Here is an 11,352-nt window from a genome sequence, read left to right on the forward strand (position 1 = left end):
AGGTATGGGTCCCACCGCCGATGGAACTCCTATTAAGACATATTTGGCAGAAGAATGATATAAGAATTCCGTGTTCTTTCGGTATCGGAAGAATATCTCATTTATGGAAAGTAGAGAGAGATTGTCGGCATTTTACACTCGACTCTCCTTTATTGTTGGGAGATCCTTTCTCCCCTTCTGTAGCGGGAATAGCAGAAAATGATTCCAATAAATGTATTGATTCTTCCTAGAATCGTAAGTGGTTCTTCCACTTATTGGGGTTAGATTCCCACGGAAATGAGGGGGAATTTTCTATTCTACACGCCTATTCACAACTAATAAATGAATCAAGAAACCGACTGACTGGATTTCTTTTAAGAGTTAAAAAATCGAATTTGATTTCCAGTAAGGTAAGAATTGGTAGTAGTAGCGAGGAACCTAGGAAAGCCTTTCTATCGAGAGGAGATCTATCATTTGGTGGAATACTTGACGAGGAATCAGAGATGCAAAATGGCGCATACTTCGATCTTGATAAGATTATTTCAAACCGTTTAGAGATCCTTTTCGATGTACCTGTAGAAAGAACTGATGGAAGTGAAAATCCTACTTTTTCAGATGAATCGGGAGAGGGAGGTAACATATCTTCAACATACTCTCTAGTTAGGGTATATGAACGAAATAGGTTAATATCTCTCTACTCAGTATACACGCTCTTTTCGCGTGACTATTTCCTGTACATTAGCTAGTGAATATCTATCCAGAATCAACTATCAATTGGGTAGCCGGGAGGGGGCGAGGGATCTACTGGTGTAACAAGAATTGCAATTGAATAGAGATTATTGGAATGGAGGGGTAACATAGAGCGTTTTGTTGCATGAATGTATTATTTCCCCAATTGATGAATATCCAGATGTTCGGTCAAATGTGCACAGGTGGCTTGATACAATCAGAGACTTGTCTTTTTCCCTTCCAAGAGAGTATTCGCAGAAATAAGATCCGACTTAGGTAGATCAATCTATGATCTGTCGATATTAGCACTAAATAATATTGGTATCACTATTCGTAGTACGGCTGGGAGGACAACAAGTATCCCAAGGAATTTACCAATATATCATCTATTTACCGAATCATTATTCCCAAGTATATTAGTGAAGAAGCTTCGACAGATGGGATTGATTATCTTGTCTATAAATTGAACAATATAGATTATCCACTGCTTGATTTCCTTCTGAGTTCACTCAACCTCGATGAGAAGATATCCTTTCTCAAGAGAATCTTCGGTAAGAAAAGATAGTTTCTTCATCGAGTCCGATTGTTAATGGATGAAGAATCGGTAGGCTCCTCAATCTTCCTAAAACCCGCAGTTAATCCATTTCTTGTTGAATCATCCTGTATCGAATGTATTGGAAACAAAACTCCCGAATGGTGTTTATTCCGCTACGGGAAGGCAGGATTGGGATCTGTTTCTGGATAATTTGAATTATGGGAAAGGTTCGAATAGGAATATTTTCGGGATCCATTTCCGATGAAGTAGATACACCAAACTTTATAGATTACTCGCATTTACCCGTATTGAACTGTGCCGGAAGGGATTTTATCTCAATAATCAGAAGAAGGGATTCGTTGGTTGGAGGATACAGCAGTAGTTACTCTGACATCTTAGAGAATTCGTATACGGGCTCCGGTGATGAAGTCATCCCATCTCTTGAAATAGGATCCTTAGATACAAAAAATATCACTTCATCTATTCAATCCCAAGTGTCTGATTCGTTGTTACCCAATTCCTCGCAACGAACGGAAAGGGAAACTATTGATCATATACTCGCAACAACCGAATCGACTCCATCTGATCTGGATGAATCTGCGATACCACCACTAACTCATTCAGATAGATTTCTTGACTCTATTTCGGATCTAAGAGGACTACTGACGGGGTTGAACTTATCTCCTCGCGAAACGGGAGATTCGTCTCTATCTTCATGTGGTAGCGATGGAAATTACTTGGAAAGAACATTGATAAACTCTAAGCTATCGGCTGATTGGCGATCTCGACCCCGTCTCAAAAATTCGGGAGTGGATCAAGTCGATTCGGAGGGATCCATTGAGAAGAGATCAAACTCGAGGAATGATTCTATTGGGAATCAATTCTATCAAAATGATTCACACATTGGTTATTTTTGGGAATCAGAAGAATCTGAGACGCTTTATTGGTCAAAGAAATTCTCATTATGCAGCAGTGTAGCATCAAGATCTCCAACAGGATTAACTGGAGAGAAGGTTCTGTACGAAAATACGAGGCTTGCAGATACACGTGTCTAAAAAGAACCTATTCTTCCATCTCATCTCATTAATTTCGATGAGTTATCAAAGGATTTAAACAAATATAAGATCTCTTGGATCTTTTGGAGAGACAATATCTGCGAGAAATGGAGCCCATTCGGAGAATATATACCTCGGTTTTTCACCCCTAACTGGTGGAGATACTTTTATGATCTGATTAGAGAGATATATCCAGAAATAGTACTCAAAGTAAGTGATGACTTGAATTACACTTTCCCCGGAATTACGGAAAGAGTTGCTGAGGATATAGGTAATGCTAGAGCTTGTTTATCGTTAAGCCTAAGATCAAGATTCAGAAACGATTCCATCAGTAACGTATTATCTAAAATAGATCTCTCTATTTTCGAAGAAATTACTAACTAAACGCAGGTGTCGCATTCGAGATGGTCAGTCTTTAGATTTTCGAATAAGTATGCCCCATCCTACCTCGTTTTCTCGATATTATTTGTTCTTGCATTTCTCAAGCATTATTTATCTGCTGTTTCGGGTTCCAATTCCCCTCACTTGTGGAAACGTTTCAATATCACCGGATATTTAATAGACCCAATGCGTGGGTTTTATCTGGAAAAGGTAATGTATTCTCCCTCGACAAGGTAAATGTAAACGAAAGATCTACTGATACATTCCCTGAAGAGATTCCTGAATTATACAAATAATATAATCTTCTATTACCTTGTGAAAAATGAACTAGATTCGTGGATACTTCGTAGGAAAAGCTCCGACACCCTTAAGATTAATAAACAATTACTGACTCAATATCTAGTGACAAATAAAACTATTTCCAAGTATGAATCGAAATTAAATTCCAATTACGATTCATTGAGCGGTGGGATTAATCACGAACCCACCCCAGAAGAAGGATCTAATCTTTTGTCATACCTACTTCGGATTCGTCAAAATGATCTATCAAATTACGAGATCTGTGAGTTGGATCCTGCGGAGAAGTGGGCTCTTCTTGCCCTTGAAAGAAATATTCTCCTTTCAGCGACAATGAGACGAAAAGGCATTCCGAATATTCCATGTCGTGACGTACCTATTTTGCTTTCATCAGGATTATTACCATCTGAAGGAGTTCCACTAGTAGGACCCATAGAAACTGGACGATCTTATGTAGTTAGGGATATAGCATCCAATTCCTACTTTCCGTCGGTGAGACTGCCATTGAGGAAGTTGTTATACAACAGATCATATTTCAATAATGTACGTGGGACTTTCATTTCGAAACAGAGCGTAAACCGATTGAATCTTATTTTTGCAATAGCAAAAGAGATGTCTCCCTGTACGATATGGATTCAAGACATTCATGAGTTGAATGTTAATCGCCTGTATCACAGATTAGAAGCCGATCCCAGATTCTTACTCTGCCTAATATTGAGGAGTATCGGTAATGGGCGCAGGAATCCTTGCATTCGCAAGAATCTCGTTATTGCTTCGACTCATGTACCTGCAAAGGTAGATCCAGCTTCAATAGCTCCGAATTGGTCGAACTAATTGATAAATCTCCGAGGGTCTAACAGGCGTCAGCGTCAAAAAGAATTGTCAATTCTCTCGCGTGTCAAAGGCTTTGAAATAGAAGCTGATCCCTCTTTTCTCGAAGGTACTGGGTCTGGAACTACGGGTTATAGCAAACGAGATCTATTTTCTCCTGCTAATGAAGCATTATTAATCACTACTTCTAGAAGAAGAAAGATTGTATCCGATAGTGCAATTAAATTAGCTTTACGTAGACAAAATTCAATTGTTACGTATATAGGTAACGGAATCCGATTCGGTTCTGGATATGAAATACTTCCTTACAATATAGGAAAAGCTATTCTGAAAAATGGTTTGATAGATACTTCCCCTGCAGATCCCTCATTTATTGGTAGTAATACACTGAAGAAGAGGTTTTACCACTTGTATAACTGGTATTTGGAACCTTTAATAACCGAGTCAACAATTAAGGAATTCGCTATACTTCCGCATATCTTAGGGCTATTGGCCGGATTAGCAGCTCGTGATCCTTGGTTCGGAATGGATATGAGAGAGGAAGAGAATCTCGTTGTTATTGATAAAGTTGTAGAGAATGATTCTAACTTAGCCTGTGGTATCTCGGAAAACCTTTTGAGGGATTTCTTATGTTCAGAAATCTGTAGAAGTAGAAGTCAATTCGCTAATAGTCCTCCTCTTCCTTCTTCCATCGAACCCAGGTATTCTCCAGATATAATCTCTGCGAGTCGTTCTTATAAATCTACAAAGAAGGGGGTGTCTAAGATTCCAACTGATTCTGAAATGGAACAGTCGAGTGAAGTAGACTCGATTCCGAAGGAAGTGTCGCGTGGGATTACTTGGTCCCCCAAATTTTGGCGTTTTGGTTTCATGCGAAGTGGCAGTTATGAATCGATAAGAGTATTATCCGAATCGAATAATTTGTATAATTCGATCTTTTTTCATCGGAATCAGGATCAAATCCCCCAACGGGATTTCGAATTGAATAAGATTAAGTCTAGTGGAAAGAAATCGCATAAGAGAAAAGGATATCTTTTCAGTTACAAGAGAGCCTCGGGTAAATCGAGACAAAGAGACATTAAAAGATTAGAAAATTAATTGGATAATCTATCATTACGCGAGCAATTTCTTGAATTAGGAATCCCCAACTCATCTAATCAATACGAAACGCAATGTAATCGATCCGATGAACCAATTCTATTCCTGGGGGGGCGCTTCACCTGGGATCCCATGCTTCTATCTCAGCCGGATCATAACATTCCCTCTTCACGTCATAGTTTATTAGCGAAACAAGAACTGGTACGGAGGCTTTATGTTACTTACGGTACGAGGAGGGAGCGCGAGAAACATTTCTCAAATGAAAAGATTAGAAATTTCTTTCTTCTTCGTGGATATGACCGGAAATCGATAACTGAATTATCTACCAAGCGGTGGAAGAATTTCCCTTCGGGTGAAGAACGACACTTTGAATACGTCAAAGAAACCTAATTCATGCATATATATTTGCAATACCCGCAGATATTTGTTCCTATTCACTCGTATCAAAGCATTCCAATGGAAGATTTGCAAGAGCGATTCCTTCGTTTCAGGCTTATGGTTCATAGAGATAGATGGATGAGACGGAATCGTCACTCATCCAAAGATTTTCTCATTCATAACATGTTGTTTGAAAGTTACCACTACCTATTCAATCTATTTCGATTTAGTGGGACGTCACCGGATCGAATAACAAGACAATTATTGAATGGGAATTCGATATCGCATCATAAAATCTCGGATATTCTTGACTCAGTCTGGATCCCTAGCAATATATAGGGCTATTCAGGATTCGAATTGGTGAAAGGAAGATACATCTTTTCCCCTTACTGATGCAATAACTTCTGCTTATAGAATTCCGGATAATTACTAAGTTATAGATCACCTTCGGAGTCTTCCTATTCGGGAGATGGAAGCAACATTCGAAATCAAGAAGGAGTAGGAATCTCTTATATGGAAAATGTAGGAAGTAGTTCGTAGAGGACGTAGTAGTTTTCCAACATCCTTATCGGAACAAATCCTTGATGAAGATGTCGATCCATTCTGTTTGAGATTCTCCGGAGATTCAATTTCTCGGTGATCAACGGTAATATGGGGAGGAAGGAGGGGCATTCCCCTCATTCATCTTTACATTCCAAAAATTCATTCTAAAGTTTGGATTTTCCCGTATCCAACTAGATAATCAGGATTTCAAGTCCTTTCCATTGTTTCCATTGGAAGGGCTCTAAGGACCCCGGGTCCTTAGGGGATGGACCATCTAACCGAATCCCAAAATTTTAGTTCATTCAAATTCACTAATAGGGATTCTTGGTGACATCCTAACTAATGCCCCGACTAACTACTAGGATTTCTGGTCCTAGTCCAGATACTGGGGTCTCGTGACGCAGTTTCATCACACTCTAATTGGCTACTACGACTTTCAGTCCCACCTCAGGTACTAGGATTTTTAGTCCCCTCGAAGGATTTCAAGTCCCCCGTCTTCTTCAAGGATTTCCAGTCCTGTCTTCTTCAAGGATTTGAAGTCCCCTGATAAGGATTTCTAGTCCCGTTGAAAGACCTACTTGGATCTCCTCGAATCTCGGGATTCTGAGTCCCAGCCTCACTTGAGAAAGAAGCAGAAGGTGTTTCCTATTCGATACCTAATACTTCATATCCAAATCCCCGGACGGCGGAGAATTCTGGTCTCAATAATCAACAATCGGAGGATTTGCATCCCCATGTTTGAGGGTTGGGCACTGGAAAGACCAGAATCCTCCGAGGATTTTTCTTCCTATTGGGAGTTTGGGAGGCACCGGAGAGACCACTTGTCTCTCGAATCGAGGAGGTATTTCGAGTGCTCATTTGGGAGATAAGCAAATCAATTGAATGTGAATCTTTAGTGGTAGAGAGAATAAATCTTTGATAAATCTTTTAGTATATAAGGGTTCGATCTGAATAAGGGTACGAGACCTTCTGCCCCGAGGAAGTATTTCGAGTGCTCATTTGGGAGATAAGCAAATCAATTGAATGTGAATCTTTAGTGGTAGAGAGGATAAATCTTTGATAAAGCTTTTAGTAGATAAGGGTTCGATCTGAATAAGTGTACGAGACCTCCTACCCCGAGGAGGTACTCATTTGGGAGATAAGCAAATCAATTGAATGTGAATCTCTAGTGGTAGAGAGGATAAATCTTTGATAAACCTTTGAATAGATAAGGGTTCGATCTGAATAAGGGTACGAGACCTCCTACCCCGAGGAGGTACTCATTTGGGAGATAAGCAAATCAATTGAATGTGAATCTCTAGTGGTAGAGAGAATAAATCTTTGATAAACCTTTGATAAAGCTTTTAGTAGATAAGGGTTCGATCTGAATAAGGGTACGAGACCTTCTGCCCCGAGGAGGATTCGGACCTCCACGCTCTTCAGCACCAAATTTTGAATCTGGCGTGTCTACCATTTCACCATCGAGGCTCTACTCCTTATTCCTTACCTTTTTACTTCCCACCACCCCATCTTTCTCTATGGATGGGGTCCGGAATATGTTTCTATCAATTCGATCCTAGTCCCTCATCAAAAGCAACCCTTTACTTATTTTTCCCAATCTTATTTCTTCGTCTCTCTATATCGAAAAGGATTTCCAGTCCCCTGGAGGGACTTCTAGTCCCCCTGCTGAAGGATTTATAGTTCTCTCCAAGGATTTTCAGTCCTCCTGTTGAAGGATTTCCAGTCCCCGGGAAGAAAAAAGGATCCATAAATTTGTTCTGTATCGATTCCATCCCAGCTCCTCGTCAAGAGCAAACCCTTTCTCCTCCTCTACCGATCCTGTTTCTTCGTCTCTCTCCATCTATAAGGATTTGAAGTCCTGTCTTATTCAAGGATTTCCAGTCCTCTTCAGGGATTTCAAGTCCCCCGTCTTATCCAAGGATTTATAGTCCTCTTCAGGGATTTCAAGTCCCCTGTCTTATCCAAGGATTTATAGTCCTCTTCAGGGATTTCAAGTCCCCTGTCTTATCCAAGGATTTATAGTCCTCTTCAGGGATTTCAAGTCCCCTGTCTTATCCAAGGATTTATAGTCCTCTTCAGGGATTTCAAGTCCCCTGTCTTATCCAAGGATTTGAAGTCCTCTTAAGGGATTTCAAGTCCCCTGTCTTATTCAAGGATTTCCAGTCCTGTCTTATCCAAGGATTTATAGTCCTCTTAAGGGATTTCAAGTCCCCCGTACTCTTCAGGGATTTCAAGTCCCCCGTACTCTTAAGGGATTTCAAGTCCCCCGTACTCTTAAGGGATTTCAAGTCCCCCGTACTCTTAATGGATTTCAAGTCCCCTGTCTTATCCAAGGATTTCCAGTCCCCTGAGAAGGATTTCAAGTCCCCCGCCCCCGATAAGGATTTCAAGTCCCCCGCCCCCGATAAGGATTTCAAGTCCCCCGATAAGGATTTGAAGTCCTCTTCAAGGATTTTCAGTCCCCTGAGAAGGATTTCGAGTCCTTTGAGAAGGATTTGAAGTCCCCTGAGAAGGATTTCAAGTCCCCTTTCTTCTTTAAGGATTTGAAGTCCTCTTCAAGGATTTTCAGTCCCCTGAAGAGGATTTCAAGTCCCCTGTCTTCTTTCTTTAAGGATTTGAAGTCCTCTTCAAGGATTTTCAGTCCCCTGAAGAGGATTTCAAGTCCCTTTTCTTCTTTAAGGATTTGAAGTCCTCTTCAAGGATTGTCAGTTCCCTGAAGAGGATTTCAAGTCCCTTTTCTTCTTTAAGGATTTGAAGTCCTCTTCAAGGATTGTCAGTTCCCTGAAGAGGATTTCAAGTCCCTTTTCTTCTTTAAGGATTTGAAGTCCTCTTCAAGGATTGTCAGTTCCCTGAAGAGGATTTCAAGTCCCCTGTCTTCTTTAAGGATTTGAAGTCCTCTTCAAGGATTTTCCGTCCACTGAAAAGGATTTCAAGTCCAAGGATTTCCAGTCCCCTGGAAGGGTCTATGAATCGGACTAGATACATTATACAAAATCAAACCGTCAAATGCAAGACCTAATTCTCCTTGTTATCTATCACTCTCGCTCGGATCTCCCTCAGTGAGGGAGATTTGACGATCGAGAAGGATTTCAAGTCCAAGGAAGATTTTCAGTCCCCTCGAAAGGATCTATGAATTCGACCCATTTCTATTATAGCTAAGAAAACTGTCGAGCGCAAGACCTAATTTTCCTTGTTATCTATCAATCTCGATCGGATCTCCCTCAGTGAGGGAGATTTGACGAGAAAGATCTCAATTCCAAAGATTTTGAGTCCCCTCGAAAGGGTCTATGAATTCGACCCATTTCTATTATAGCTAAGAAAACTGTCGATTGCAAGACCTAATTTTCCTTGTTATCTATCAATCTCGTTTTGAGATCCCTCGGTCTCAGTAGAGGGAGACTTTGACGAGAAAGATTTCAAGTCCAAGGAAGATTTTGAGTCCCCTCGAAAGGGTCTATGAATTCGACCCATTTCTATTGTAACTCAGAATGCCGTCGATTGCAAGACCTAATTTTCCTTGTTATCTATCAATCTCGATCGGATCTCCCTCAGTGAGGGAGATTTGACGAGAAAGATCTCAATTCCAAAGATTTTCAGTCCCCTCGAAAGGATCTATGAATTCGACCCATTTCTATTGTAACACAGAATGCCGTAGAGCGCAAGACCTAATTTCTTGGATTTGATTTCAATTCCAGGGGACCGCCATGGGCCTTAATTTGTTATCGCTGCAAAATCGTCCTGACGATAAGGAGTCGATTCCAAGTTAAGGGATTTAACGTCCCCTGGACTAACTATGAATCATAGATGTACTATCAAAGTCCAGAGGATTGTCGCTGCAAAATTGCCCCTGTCCAAGAATTTACAGTTCACTAGGAAATCATAGCTAGATCAATTATAGCTAAGAAAACTGTCGATTGCAAGACCTAATTTTCCTTGTTATCTATCAATCTCGATCGGATCTCCCTCAGTGAGGGAGATTTGACGAGAAAGATCTCAATTCCAAAGATTTTGAGTCCCCTCGAAAGGATCTATGAATTCGACCCATTTCTATTGTAACTCAGAATGCCGTCGATTGCAAGACCTAATTTTCCTTGTTATCTATCACTCTCGTTTTGAGATCCCTCGGTCTCAGTAGAGGGAGATTTGACGAGAAAGATTTCAAGTCCAAAGATTTTGAGTCCCCTCGAAAGGATTTCTGAATTTGATCCATTGATAGTGTACATCAGAATGCCGTCGAGCGCAACCCCCGTTTCTATTAAATTGAAAGAATCTGCGGCGGAAAGAAGAATTGGTCTCTTTTGCTTTCTTCTAGAAGTCTGAAGGCAACCCCGCCTTGAACGTACAGGTATCGGATGAAATGACTTATCCATTAGACGAAATTGGAGCATGGAATTCATCGGGAAGCGACCTGAATTGCTACGGAGCAGAAGACTGGGGGTGTGAACCGAATCATTTACACAACCGCTCCCATATGGGAATCACTTAGTCGCATGTACCATTAGGAGGGTTCAATCCTTGTAGTACTGCAAAGGATTGAACAATATTATGGATACCATCAGGAAATACTTATATCTCCTCCGGAAGAGACGAATGATCATTGGGAGGCGCGTGATCATTTCTCCGACACTGTTTCATCACCAATTACGGAAATGGACTAGTTGGAGCGACGGAAGTGGCTTTGGATACAAATCATTCAGAAAGATTCCATTATTTCATGTGACAACTCAAAATAGGTCTGGAATGAGGTATTCCGTGTAATCTCGATGATGGGATCCATTGATATACCCAGTAGAGTTGATGCTGGTACACGAACAATCATAGCTATTTCAATGGAACTCTTCGAAATCGAAGTAGATGGAGAAACTAATGGATCCTGTATGTAAATTGTTGATGTGTCACCCCCTTCGGTGAACATTAATTTAATTATCTTCGGATAGTGATATATAGAAATGACACTTGTAATGGGAGCTACCAGAACTAATGGGTACGAGCCAGCTTTCCATCCATGCCAGAAGGGGTAGGGTTTACCGGAAAAACCTGCTAATGGAGGGATACCCCCTGGGGATGGTAAACGTATAACTAGAGAGAATGTTAGAACAGGATCCTTCATGTATGGTCCCGCATAATCCCTAATGTTATCAGTTCCGGTTCGTGAACCAGATAAAGTGATGCGAGCGAAAGTCCCTAGATTCATGAATATGTAGATAGAAGTATAACTTATCATACTCGCATAGCCATTATCAGGATCCGCAGCAAGTATTCCAATCAGAATATATCCGATTTGGCTTATGGAGGAATATGCTAGCATACGTTTCATGCTTGTCTGAGTAACAGCAATTAGATTCCCCAATACCATGCTAAGGGTAGCTAATATTCCCAAAGCGAGATGCCATTCACTGGATAGGTATGAGAAAGTAATACCGAGGAGTCGTGTAGATAAAGCTAGAGCTGCTACTTTGGAAGTAGCAGAAAAAGAAGCAACGACTGGTGTAGGAGAGTTAGAGTCGGAGAGGAGATCCTCGATCT

This window comes from Dipteris shenzhenensis, unplaced genomic scaffold (assembly GCF_047967505.1).
Source record: "Dipteris shenzhenensis isolate YYH24624 ecotype China unplaced genomic scaffold, Dip_SZ_1.0 scaf0428, whole genome shotgun sequence".
Taxonomy (NCBI): Eukaryota; Viridiplantae; Streptophyta; class Polypodiopsida; order Gleicheniales; family Dipteridaceae; genus Dipteris; species Dipteris shenzhenensis.